Source organism: Chrysochloris asiatica, unplaced genomic scaffold, assembly GCF_000296735.1.
Source record: "Chrysochloris asiatica unplaced genomic scaffold, ChrAsi1.0 scaffold00351, whole genome shotgun sequence".
Classification (NCBI taxonomy): Eukaryota; Metazoa; Chordata; class Mammalia; order Afrosoricida; family Chrysochloridae; genus Chrysochloris; species Chrysochloris asiatica.
The window spans coordinates 1,709,724-1,722,755 of record NW_006408869.1 but is presented as its reverse complement, the minus strand read 5'-3'; the positions used below and the strand labels follow the sequence as shown (position 1 = coordinate 1,722,755).

At 37.6% G+C, this 13,032-nt stretch overlaps 1 protein-coding gene and 1 pseudogene across 2 annotated transcripts in view; one reads left to right on the top strand and one right to left on the bottom strand.

Annotated features, from left to right (window-relative positions):
* Nucleotides 1–13,032, bottom strand: part of NCAM2 (neural cell adhesion molecule 2) — an 834,023-nt gene that overhangs the window by 411,867 nt on the left and 409,124 nt on the right. The window lies entirely within an intron of this gene.
* Nucleotides 10,938–11,442, top strand: LOC102827615 (annotated as a pseudogene).

The window sequence follows — 13,032 nt, the reverse complement described above, 5'->3', positions numbered from 1 at the left end:
CATATGCCCTCTCTTCTTATCAGCTAGATGCTTCATTCTCTACTCTAGTCCTCTGTGGCTATGTCACCGACTCTGGTCCCAAGACTCCCCAGGTCTTGCCACACTGCTGGCCAACCAGGTCTCCACCTGGGTTCACAAGTGTCTATTGAACATTGTAGGGCTTAGCTCACAGCTTCATTGCTGTTTTTCCCTCACTTCCCTTATCGGTGACAAACGTGGTCACCAATCAGAGCATGTATTCCCATTGACTCTTAGTCTTGGAAGGATGTTTGCCCTGAGGGGACCCAACTACTTGACTTGATGTCTCCTGGGCGAGCAACTTGCTTGTTCTTGTAGTGATCAGTTGGACTGCCTATATTGTTTTGTATTTTTCCTGTCAGTCTTTTCTGTCAAGAAGTATCTTCTGTTCTTCTAGCTGCACCAGACTGGTCTGTTTGTCCTTTCAAGTGGAAATTTCCCACCTCAGAAGATTTTGGATGGGGTTCAGGATTCCACCTATGGTTTTATGTAATCTCTTAGCTTCTGTTTATCCTGGAATGTTTTGATTGCACCTTAGTATTTTGATTGACGGCTTTGCTGTCCAGTTGTTTTCTTTTAGGATTTTACACATGTCTCCCCATTGCCTTCTTGTCTACATGGTTTCTGCTGAGAGATCAGAGCTTAATCTGATTTGCTTGCCTTTGTAAGTAACACTTTTCCTTTCTGTGGCTGCTTGTGTATGATTTTGGAGAGCTTGATTATTATATGTCTTTTGGGTTCTATCCTTCCTGGGGTTCATTAAGCTTCTTGAATGCTTATCTTCTTATCCTTCAATATGTTAGGGAAATTTTATTTCAGTAGCTCCTCAACTATCTCCTCTGTGGACTTCTGTGATTTTTTCTGTTACAGAATGTTAATAATTCTTTAGTTATTCCTCTTCATGTCATGCAGAATGAATCTTAGACTCTTTATATATATATATTTTTTTTTTATCCTGTTTTCTGCTTGCTCTTCTATCTTAACAGTACTGAGAGATTTGTCTTCCAGATCACTGGTTCTGGCTTCAATCTCTTCAATTCTACGCCTTTGCCCTTTCAGTATATTGCCCAGTTCTGATATTTTATTATTAATTGTTTGGAGCTCTTTTTGCAGGTTTTGAATTGTTTCCAATGCTATATCTCTCTTGTTTGACTGCTCCTGTGGCACTTTCATGACTTCTTCCTTATCTTCCTCCATGCCTCTGTGGACCTTTTGGATGAGTCTCAATGTCATTCTCCTGAATCCCTTCTCAGGCTGATCCAAAGCCTGCTCTCCTTCTAATGGGAAGTCTATGCCTACATCCAACTCATTTGCCTCAGTTACTCTTTTCTATTTCTGGCCATGTGCTGAGATAGTTTGTTGTTTCATGGGCATTTTCAATAGTTACATGTGTTTTCAATGATTAAATGAATGTCTGTTGCTGTTTTAGCTTACTGAGTATCTCCCGGTGCATGTGACCTGGAGATAGCCTTCCCTTTTCACGTCTCTTATTGCTCAACTGCGAGAAATCTTAGCAAGTATTGACTATCTATGTAATGTGTAGCAGCTGGTATTGGATCCTATATGTATGGTGGGATATTATAGGGTATGCTTGTAACTTGGCTATATGGTCACGATTGCTGTCTCTTCTTGGATAGCACAGGGAGAGAAAGCTTCCGCTACCAGGAAAAAAGTAAGACCAAAAAGACAGAAAAAAAAACAGAAACAAAAGTAAAAGCAAAAACAAAACAAAAAAAACAATAGCAGACTAGTCTAGTAACCCTTGTTGTGCAGATCTCCAGCAGTGGGTAGGGTGTCCATTCTCTCAGGACGCCCCCTCTAGTCACCACCTTGGAGGTGAGCAGACAGAGATTAAGAAATAAATGGAAAAAAGATTGTTCCCACTTTTATCTCTGAAGATCAGTTAGGTATCTGCATATGCACAGCTTACTTCTGAAAATAATTATGTCCTTGAATATAGTAGTTGGCATTGGTTCCTGCCTTTTAATTTGGGGTTTTGCAGAGTGCAAATATGACTTGGCTGTATGGCTAGACCTGCTGTCTCATGTTAGATAAGGCAGGAATAAAGGCTTCCGCCCAAGTCAGAGAGTCAAATTTAGGGCTAAATTCCTGAGTGAGATGTCATAAGAAGCCACTTTTGGAGCTGATGGGGCTTTCAACTACTTTCTCTTTGTACCATGGGAAAAATTGTACCTTGTGGACACAACACTGGATCCTTTTGGGGGTGCACTCCTATCTATGTTAAGATACCCCGGCTGGGTAGAGAGGGTGCGAAAGGGTAGAACATAAAAGAGGTTGCAGGTTGCCAGGAAGGTCTATGATGAGCAGTGGCAGGCTCCTAGACTATAAATCCTAGGTCCTCTTTGTATTTTAATTTTCCCAGATTTCATAAAATGTTTAACATACTGTGGTGGGTGTTCAACAAGTGTTAAAGTAATTTTAACATTTTTAAAGAGAAATACATTTTTTTAAGTCATTACTGTTGTTTTTAAATGTCATCTAGTCAGTTCCCCGACTCAAAGTGTGCCTGAACAGGGTTTCCAAGGCTTAAAATTTTTGAGGGAGCAGAAAGCCTCATCTTTTTCCCTTGATTGGCTGGTGGGCCTGAACCGTTAAACTTGTGGTTCCCAGTCCAGTGCTTACATATGGAGGAAGTTAAAAAGAATAGGAAGAAATCTGAAAGAATTTCAGGACAATAACAGTGGAATAAACAATGCCAACAATTCTAGTGAGAAATCATATTAAACAAATTTTCCTTTCTTTTCCGAAGTAACAAATTTCCACAAAAACTTAGTTCAAGTGAAATGGGGTCACCAAAAAGCTGATTACAATTGTTGAGATTTAGAAGAACACAAGAGATTTGAGATTGCTCTTGTAAGAAGCTTGAGTTTGAAAAGATAGAGCAGTTACTCAGATCTAAAATTCTCACTTTGAAAGTAGAGATTTTATAAATTGGAATAAGGTTTGAGCATGTCTAAAAATAGATGTGAAGTAGGCAGAAAAGTGATTGTAAGTTTGAAAGAAAAGATAAATGATAGTTTTATTCCCCATTCTCTTTTCTTTCCCCCTTTTCTCTCTCCTTTAAGGCATCATGCTATTTCCTGGCATTGATACCCTTTTCTCTTCAGATTTTCAGTCTGGCCTTTGCCAAATTTAATACTGCAATTTCCAAATGACTGTTCACATTCAGTTGAATAGCATACTTTGAATTAAGCCTATCTATTAGTAGATTAAACCCATTCATTTAAAATGTACTTACTATTCACTGGTCCATTTTTGGTCCCCCATCAATCTTGGTTATGTAACTTATGAAATATGTTTTGTATTCAGTTTGTTTATATCCTACACAATTTCCTTAATTCATACACCCATTAATTTCAATCCAGGATATATATATAATTTCATCAGCCACCATATTTCTTTTTATGAATCTGAACTCTCATTGTGCCTCTAATGCCTGTTTTTGTTGTTGTTTTCTTTTAGGCTCCTACAAACTACCTCTGAAAATTATCTTTAACTCTATTTCAAAAATCTTCTAATTTGATTGATAAGGAAGCTCAAATTTCAAGAAAACTTACATATGAACTTTATTTTCTATTGTTGTTGATGTTGTTGTTAGGTGTCATTGAGTCGATACCGACTCATAGTGACCTTATACACAGCAGAATGAAACACTGCCCGATCCTGGGCCAACCTCACTATTGTCGCCACGCTTGAGTCCATTGATTCTGCCACTTTACCAATCCATCTCGCTAGAGGTCTTCCACTTTTTCTCTGACCCTCCACCTTACCAAACATGATATCCTTCTCTAGTGACTGGTCCCTCCTGACAGTATGTCCTGACTGGTCCCTCCTGACAGAGACGAAGTTTGGCCATCCTGGTCTCCAAGGAGCACTCTGGCTGCACTTCTTCCAACACAAATATGTTGGTTCTTTTGGAAGCCCATGGCACTTTCAATATTCTCCTCCAACACCATAACTCAAAAGCATCAATTCTTCTACAGTCTTCACTGTCCAGCTTTCACATGCATGTGAGGTTATTGAAATATATAATACCATGGATTGGGTCAGGTGCACCTTACTTAGTTCTCAAGTTGACATCTTTTCTCTTCAACATTTTCAAAAGGTCTTGTACAGAAGATTTGCCTAATGCAATACATTGTTTAATTTCTTGACTGCTATTTTCTGAGTGTTGACAGTTGATCCAAGAAGAATGAAGTCCTTGACAACTTCAATCTTTTCTCTGTTGTTAAGTATATTGTTTATTGGTCCAGTGGTGAGGATTTTTGTTTTCCTTACATTGAGATGCAATCCATACTGAAGGCTGTGCTCTTTGATCTTCATCAGTAAATATTTTAAGTCCTCTTCACTTTCAGCATGCAAGGATGTCATCTGCATTTCGCAAGTTGTTAATGAGTCTTCCTCCAATCCTGAAGCCATGTTTTTCTTCATATAACCCAGTTTCTTGGATTATTTGTGCAGTATTCAGATTGAATAAGTATTGTGAAAGAATACAACCCTGTCACACACCTTTCTTAATTTTAAACCATTCAGTGTTCTCATGTTCTGTTCCAACATCTGCCTCTTGGTCCATGCACAGATGAGCACAATTAAGTGTTTCAGAATACTCATACTTAACAATGTTGTCCATACTTCCTTTTAATGCTTTTTCATCGCCTTTTCTCACATAGTCTCCCTATGGCTGGCTACATACCATCTTCAAAAGAAAATTAAAGTAATACTAAATTTAAAATATAATCTCTGATTGTTCTATCCATATTGTCAACGAATTATCTATGTTTGATTAGTAGACATTTGTATTAGTCAAATAAAACTTAAAAAAAAAACAAAAAATAAATAGTCACCATCAAGTTGATTTTGCCTCTACTGACCCCCATATATTTCAGATTCAAAATACATGGAGTTTTCAAGGCTATATTCTTTGGGAAGTCATCAGGTCTTTCTTCCATTTCTCCCCAGGTTCTAACTTCCCACCTTTCAGTTAGTTACTCAAGTACTTATATTTTTGCCCCACTGGTGTTGTCTTAAAACATGCGTTAATACTAATTCAATACTTCACCATATTTAAATGTAGATTCCTGGGACTAAAGGTTCATATCAACATTACATTAGTTTCTCTTAAACTGATAATACTAGTACAATGAAATCTCTAACAACTTCAATATATTCTCTATTTATGATGTTGTTATTATTGGGCCAGTTGGGAGGATTTCACTTTATTTACATTGAGGTTCAAGTCATATTGAAAGCTATACTCTTTGATATCATGGTCTATGTATAGGTTCTTCATGAGCATAGTGCTTGAGAATTCCCATTCCTTGAAATGTTATGAGTGTGATAAATAATAAAAATTGCCTATATTAAATTTGGAGTCCTGGTATGGAAATGTAGGATAATGCCCCCCAAAGTTGGTGGTTCAAACTCACCAACTGCTCCTCAGAAACCCTATAGGGTCGTTATGTTTTGAAACAAACTCAACAGCACTTAACAACAATAACAACATATTAAAATAATTGAGTATGAGATCAATTAGTAAATTTATATTAATATTATTAACTGTATATTCAAAACAAACTTTTAGGTCACTCATTAATCCAGAATATATTCTTCATGTAAATTTTCAAAGCAAATTGCTAGATTTTCCTTTGCTAGCAAAGAAAATTGCTAAATTTAAAATTAAGTATGTGCTAGTGGTGGAGTACACACCTGAAGAGCTAAAATTGATATCTCACTGGCAAAAACATTATTGTGTATATATGTCCACCAATGAAGGTCAAAGACCATAGCCTTCCACATAGGTTGCATATCAATGTAAATGAAGACAAAAATCCTCACCACTCAACCAAAAAACACCATCCACATAAATGGAGAAAAGATTGAAGTTGTCAAAGACTTAATTTTGCTAGTATAAACCATCAACATTCATGAAAGCAGCAGTCAAGAAATCAAAGGACAAATTGTATTAGGCAAATCTGCTACACAGGACCTTTTTAAAGAGCTGAAGAGCAAAGATGTCAGATTGAGGACTAAGGTACACCTGACCCAAGCCATCATGGCATTTTCAATAATGTCATATACATGTCAAAGTTGGACAATGAATATGGAAGATAGTAGAATAATTGATGTATTGGAGTTATGGTGTTGGAGGATAACACTAAAAGTACCATGGACTGCCAAAAGAACAAACAGATTTGTGTCAGAAGTACAGCTAGTGTGCTCCTTGGAAGCCAGGATAGTCAGACTTCGTCTCTCATACTTCAGACGTATTGTCATGTGGGACAAATCCCTGAAGAAGGATATCAAGTTTGGTAGAGTAGAGGGTTGGGAAAAAAAAGAGGAAGCCTCCCAGTGAGATTGGTACAGGATTGACACAGTGGCAGCAGCAATGGTGTCAGGTGTAGCAATGATTGTGAGTTTGGCACAGACCATGCAGTGTTTCCTTCTGTTGTACATTGGGTTGCTATGTGTCAGTACCAACTCAATGGTGCCTAACAACAACAAAGTTGTTCAGATTGATGTCTACATATATGTTAAAACATAAACATATTTTGAAAAACTTGAATAAGTAAAATGTAAAGTCTTGTCTACCTATTGTTCTAGCTATTTAACATTCAAAGTGTCTTGAGATCATCTTGATCTATAGCCACAAACAACTATCATTTTAGATTCAAATGTCAGAAGAAAACAAAATGGTTTCCTAATGACAAAAAGTTGTGGATAGAAAAAGTACAACACAATTCTTATTTATCCAATTAATCATGCCTTCATTTCAAGCTTTTGATTTAGACACAAAGAAATGAAACTGACTATGGCCATGTGTCTTTATTTAAAATATATATATATATTAAACATTTAGAAAAGGATTTGGAAATAAAGTGGTATTCACAAAAACCATAGTTTTGTGTCTTATTTTTTTTAAGCATTTGCAAATCAAAACCTTATCTTGATTGGCATTAAGTTACATGGATTGGTTAAATATAATGAACATTCTGATGTGGCACTGCAGGATAATGCACTGGACCTCAAGGTTTGAAGTGAAAAGTCAATGGTTCAAACTCACCAGGTGCTCCTTGGAAACCTTATACAGAGTCACTACGAGTCGGAACTGACTTAACAGCATTTAACAACAACGATTAAATAACTGTCTTCCTTATAAAACAGTCGAATATATTTTCTAATTGGAGATGGAGTTGGAAAGTCTTAAGTGCATTATGTATCTTCACAAAAGACACTTATTTAAGTTCAGAAAATGTTATAAACTCAGACTCAAAAGTGGACAAATGAATCTGTCTTGTGCCAATGATTTTCAAAGGAAAACTTGCAACATACATATTTAAAGTAGAGTTGAATAAATTAAAACTATTTACCAAGATGGACAAACATTTACTGACTATATACATTTTTGAACTGGTGTGGTGCTGTAGAATCATCACTGGACTGTAAACCACAAGGTCAGCAGTTCAATCCCACCAGCTGCTCCAAGGAAACTCTATACAGGGTCACTATGAGTTGGAATTGCCTTGACAGCACAACAACAAGAATAGCATATACATTTTGCAAATCATTCTTCTAGAGGCTAAGGTATGCATGTCGAACAAACCACAGATCCTAACTTCAAGGGATTTAAATATTTTTGCAGGCAAAATCATATAAAAAGATAAATAATATAATAAGATAGTGGTCAGTATCCATTATTACCAGGATAAGATTTGTGATTTTCACTAAGGGCAGTAAAACTTGAAAAGACCCAAAAGACTGGATATATACTAAATTAGAAAGGAAGAAGGAGGGTCATGTCAGTCAAGGTCTACTGAGGGATAATTAATAGATAAAATAGATCCGTTTGAGCTAATATAGAATACTGGCAAGATATTGTTAGTTGCTGTCAAGTTGATTCTGACTCCTGGGGACTTTGTGTGTGTAGAATAGAATTGTTCCATTGGATTTTTAAGACTTTGATCTTTCTGAAGGAATTGACAGATCTGTTTTCCAAGGTGTTAACTTTTAAACTAACAGTAGAGCATTGAAACTGTTTGTGCCACTCAGGAAGTCCTTTGGGGAAAATCTTATCATTGCAGAAATAGATTAATAAAAAATTTCAAAAGATATGGTAAAGTTGTTGTTGTTATTAAGTACTGTGGAGTCGGTTCTGACTCATAGTGACCCTGCACAGGGTTTCAGAGGCTGTAAATCATTACGGGAGCAGAACGCCTCATCTTTCTCCTGTGGAACAGCTGGTAGTTTCTTACTGCTGACCTTGAGGTTGGCAGCCCGACTAGTAACCACTATGCTTTTTGTTCACTACTTATATGCAAAGAGAAACTAACATAATAAAATTGGCATTTAGTAAACATTAATCAGGACATAGATGACTGACAAATTGAATTAAAGGGGCCACTTTAAGGAATGTTGTTGTAAAGAGCATCTAGTTTGGCTGATAGCAAAAAACATGAAATGAATAAATGTAACAAACCTACTAAAAATCAGAGTTATCTTTGTAATCAATTAGAATAAAGGATGAAGAAAAATCTCAATGATGTTAATATTTTCTATGCCTATGACACAAAGGTAATCAAATTGAAAGCAAATTTTAACAGAAATTAATATACAGCAAAATATAAAGCTTTGATTTGTTTTGTAAATGAAAATCATTTCTCAAAAAGTAACATTATTGTTGTTGTTGTTAATAGCAACCCTGTATGGGTTTCTGAGGAGTGGCTGGTGAGCTTGAACTGCCAACCTTGTGGTTCAAACCAACTTTGCAGTCCAGCACATTAACCTACATCACCACACCTGAACTCGAAAAAGTAACATCGGCATCATTATAATAAAGGTAACTACCATCTACCATCATAAAAAAACTTAAATTAATATGTATAATTTAAGCAAGCATGCAGATCAAATAGCAGATATTGAAAAGAGACTTTCTTAATTTATAGGAATATAAATATAATGAAGTCATTGACATTTCTAAGTTCTATCAGGGGACCAAGTGCCCTTTGAGATATGATATAACATTCAGCAAAGATATTTAAAATGGCCAGTTTATCACTTGAAGAACTCTAAATACTTTCATCATTCTGACACCTGCCTGACACAAAGCAGAGCTAAATTCACCTATAATTACAACAGATATGCAGAGATATCTTAAGGCACTGATCTTATATTGGTACAATGAATTGTTAACTTTTTTCAACAAACATTACACTACACCCACACTCCCTGCCTATCAGGCCTTTAAAAAAGGAAAGAGGAGAACTAAAACATTTATCTAGTAATTACAGAAACTCTTAAAGTGTCTTATGTTGTTGTTGTTAATTGTCTTCAAGTCAATTTCAAGGGACAGTTACTCCGTGTAGGGTTTCTGAGAAGCCACTGTTGAGCTTGAATCATCAATCTGTGGTTCAAACCGACCTTGCAGTCCAGCACATTAATCCACAGCATCACACCAGGACTCCAAAGTGTCTTACAGAAGATAGAAGTTACTTTTAAATGATTGATTATACCCAAGAAGTTTGAATTTTATTATTTTTTATTTGAAAATATCTTAAATATTTCTCACCAAGGTAACTATGTATATAATTTAATTTTTTAACTTAATTTTAAATTATTGAGTTTTCATCTCAATGTGATATAATAACCAAAATTGGTTTTCAGAATTTGAAATCTGTGACAATATTTTTAAAGTTTCATAACTTTTGGGGGCACGTAAGTGAGAAGAGTTTCAGTACCATTTTAGGAAATTAAATGACTAATTTATCAAAAACTATTGCTTTTAAGTGTTTCATTTAATTTTACCAAGACAAAGTTCAGCTTTTGGGGGAACTTCTCTCTACCTCTACATTTCTTTATATGTGTGCTTAAATTTTCCAGCTTTATTAACCTAGGTGAGCATGCCTCACTCAGGATAATAAATAGTGCCTTTTCTCCTTTTGGAGGTGACTTTCCCAAGTACGCACTGTACGTTCAACAAGTTGTAAGGCCACATATGTCCTTTAAAGCAACCAGAGTATTTCCTCAAAACTATCTTTCTTTTGTCCCCTTCCTGCCATGCTATAAACATTGTCTAATCATTTCCATCCTAACCATTAAATAATAAAACAAAAAATAAAATAGATAAATAATATGCAAAGAAAATTAATCCTTTTTCTCTGCCTCCCTTTCAAATGACTATGGTTTACCCTCTTCAGAGGAGCTCTGGTAGCCTAGTGGTTACAAATCGGCCTGTGAACCTCAGGGTCAGCAGTTTGAAACTACCAGCCGTTCCGCAGGAGAAAGACGAGGCTTTCTGCTCCCGTAAAGATTTACAGCCTCAGAAACCCTGTACAGGGCCGCTATGAGTCGGAACCGACTCCACGGCACATAACAAAAACAACAACAAATCTCTTCATATGGAGCCCTGGTATGGCGCTGTGGGTTAATGTGTTGGACTTCAGTGTAGGTTTGAATAGCAAGATTGGGGCTCAAGCTTACCAGCTGCTCCTCGGAAAACCTATAGAGGGTCGCTACGGGTGACTCAAAGACACATACGTAACAACGACACACCTCTTCATGAGGAGTCCTGGTATGGATCTTGGGTTAATGCGCTGGACTGAAAAGTCCTTTGAATAGCAAGGTCAGAGATTCAAGCTCACTCATCCTTTCTTGGAAACCCTATAGAGAGTCACTATGAGTCAGAACCCAGTCAACATCAGTTAACAACAACCCACCCTCGTCATACAGTAGAGTTTGTGGTGTTGTGGGCTCAGTGGAGCACTAAGTCAAGTTGCTCCACAGAAAGAAATGAGGCTATCAGCTCTAGTAACGATTTACAATCTCAAAAATCTAAAGGAGTTCTGCTCTGTCTTATACAGTCAATACCAGTCAAGATTCTGGACAGAAGCAGCACAAGATCCAAGATGGCGGCCAGCAGGAAGGTGAGGAAGGAGCTTGACGAAATCCACAAAAATGTGGAATGAAAAACTTCCACAATATACAGGTGGATGAAGCTAATTTATTGACTTGGCAAGGGCTTACTGTTCCTGACAAACCACCATATGATAAGGGAAACTTCAGAATCAAAATCAACTTTCCAGCAGAGTACCCGTTCAAACCACTGAAGATCACATTTAAAGCAAAACATCTAAACATTAATGAAAAGGGTCAGGTTTGCCTGCCTGAAAACTGGAAGCCAGCAACCAAAACTGACCAAGTAATCCAATTCCTCATAGCACTGGTTAACGACCCCCAGCCTGAACTGACGTTGAGCTAGCTGAAGAATACTCTAAAGACCATGCCAAATTCTTTAAGAATGCTGAAGAGTTTACAAAGAAAAATGGTGGTGGCTCACCGTCTTCTCCTGCCCTCACAAAGTCCACTTTTCTTGCCTTCAGTTTATGGTTTCCAACTGTTTACTTCCCCTGATCCAGGCCAGCCTCCTTTGCACAAGAGAAGAGACACCGTTTGCATTTGGGTTGGCTCTTCTCTCGTGCTGCACTGCCTGGTGCGGGAGTTGGTTCCAATCCTCCCGACTCCAGTATATAAATAGCATCTTTAAAAAAATGAAAACAAGCAAACACACACTTACTGGAAAAAAAATTGTAAAAAGGGAAGCCCAGCGCTTTGTAAAAGATGGCGCTAATGTTACCATGTTAATGTTAATTAAATGTGCAAACCCCACAGCCTGTGTGATGGTTAACCTGCTTACCCCACCCGCAGCTTTGGCATTAGCCTGCTGAAGGAAGCATACGGTAACGGGTCTGTGGTGTGTGAGGGGTGGGCCTAGCATCTGGACGATCCTGATTTGACCAGAAAGGCTTCTCAGGCCCAAGGTCAGCCCTCCTTACCTCAGGCATTTTTGGAAGCTCAGCTACTTTTTGCAGATGAAACTAAAGCCAGAACATCCATAGGAAACCCCACGCGCATCTGTCATCAAGCTCTGTCTGAATGGGAACTCTTCTGAGCAGCAGCAGCAGCCCCACTAGTGGTCCCTCACTCCCACACCCTCCATGACACATCTTGGTCCTTCCTAGGCTCAGAACTGGTGGGACCCGGTTTAGACGGCATTGATCTGGAAGTAGCGTTGTGCCTGCTGACCTGTTAGGAGCCGGCCCGCCCAGAAACTAAGATGACCTTCCTTCTCCGACTTTGGACTCACAGCCTTTGCAGAAATCCACCATCCAGGTGAAGCTTACTCAGAGGTATCCTTTCGATGCACTTTATATTGTTTCACTGCCTTTTTGTTGTTGTAGAAATAAAAATTGACCTTAGACTTTACCATTAAAAAAAAAAACAAAAACTGAGTAGAATCTACTTGATGACAGTGACTGTTGTTGTTTTGTTTACACTGTATTTATCACATTATTGCATTATTTCCTATTTTCCCCCTCTCCCAAAAAAGAACTTTCCAGGTTCCCAATCATTATTTTATTGCGATTAACTTCTCTTCTTTCCATCCAACGAAACAAGTTGATGTTCCTAGGGGGGAAATAACTTTCTGATTTTCAAATCTAATGCTAATTTCTCATTTTTACATGATTTGATGAAGGATTAGATACTGCTTACTATTTTGTTCACTGAATGTCCCATTCATTGACCCCCAACATCTTCTTTACTCATTTTTCTAATCATTCGCTTTATAGTCTTTTGGTTCTTGTTCTTGTTGTTGTTAAGTGTTATCAAGTTGGTTCTGACTCATAGTGACCCTGTATAGGGTTTCTGAGGAGCAGCTGTTAAGTTTGAACTGCTGACCTTGCTGTTCAAACCGACCTTGAGGTTGAGTGATTATTCTATGACCCCACACCAGGACTCCATCTTTTATCCTTTCATTTTTGTGTTTTGTGTGTGTGTGTGTGTGTGTGTTTAAGCAATCTTTTAATTGCTTTCTCTTGCAAATCGACTATAAAATCACATGGAGCATTTATAATATACTAAAAGGAGTCCTGGTGTGGTGCTGTGGGTTAATATACCAGACTGCAAAGCTGTTTGAACTGCAAGGTTGGCAGTTCAAGGAGC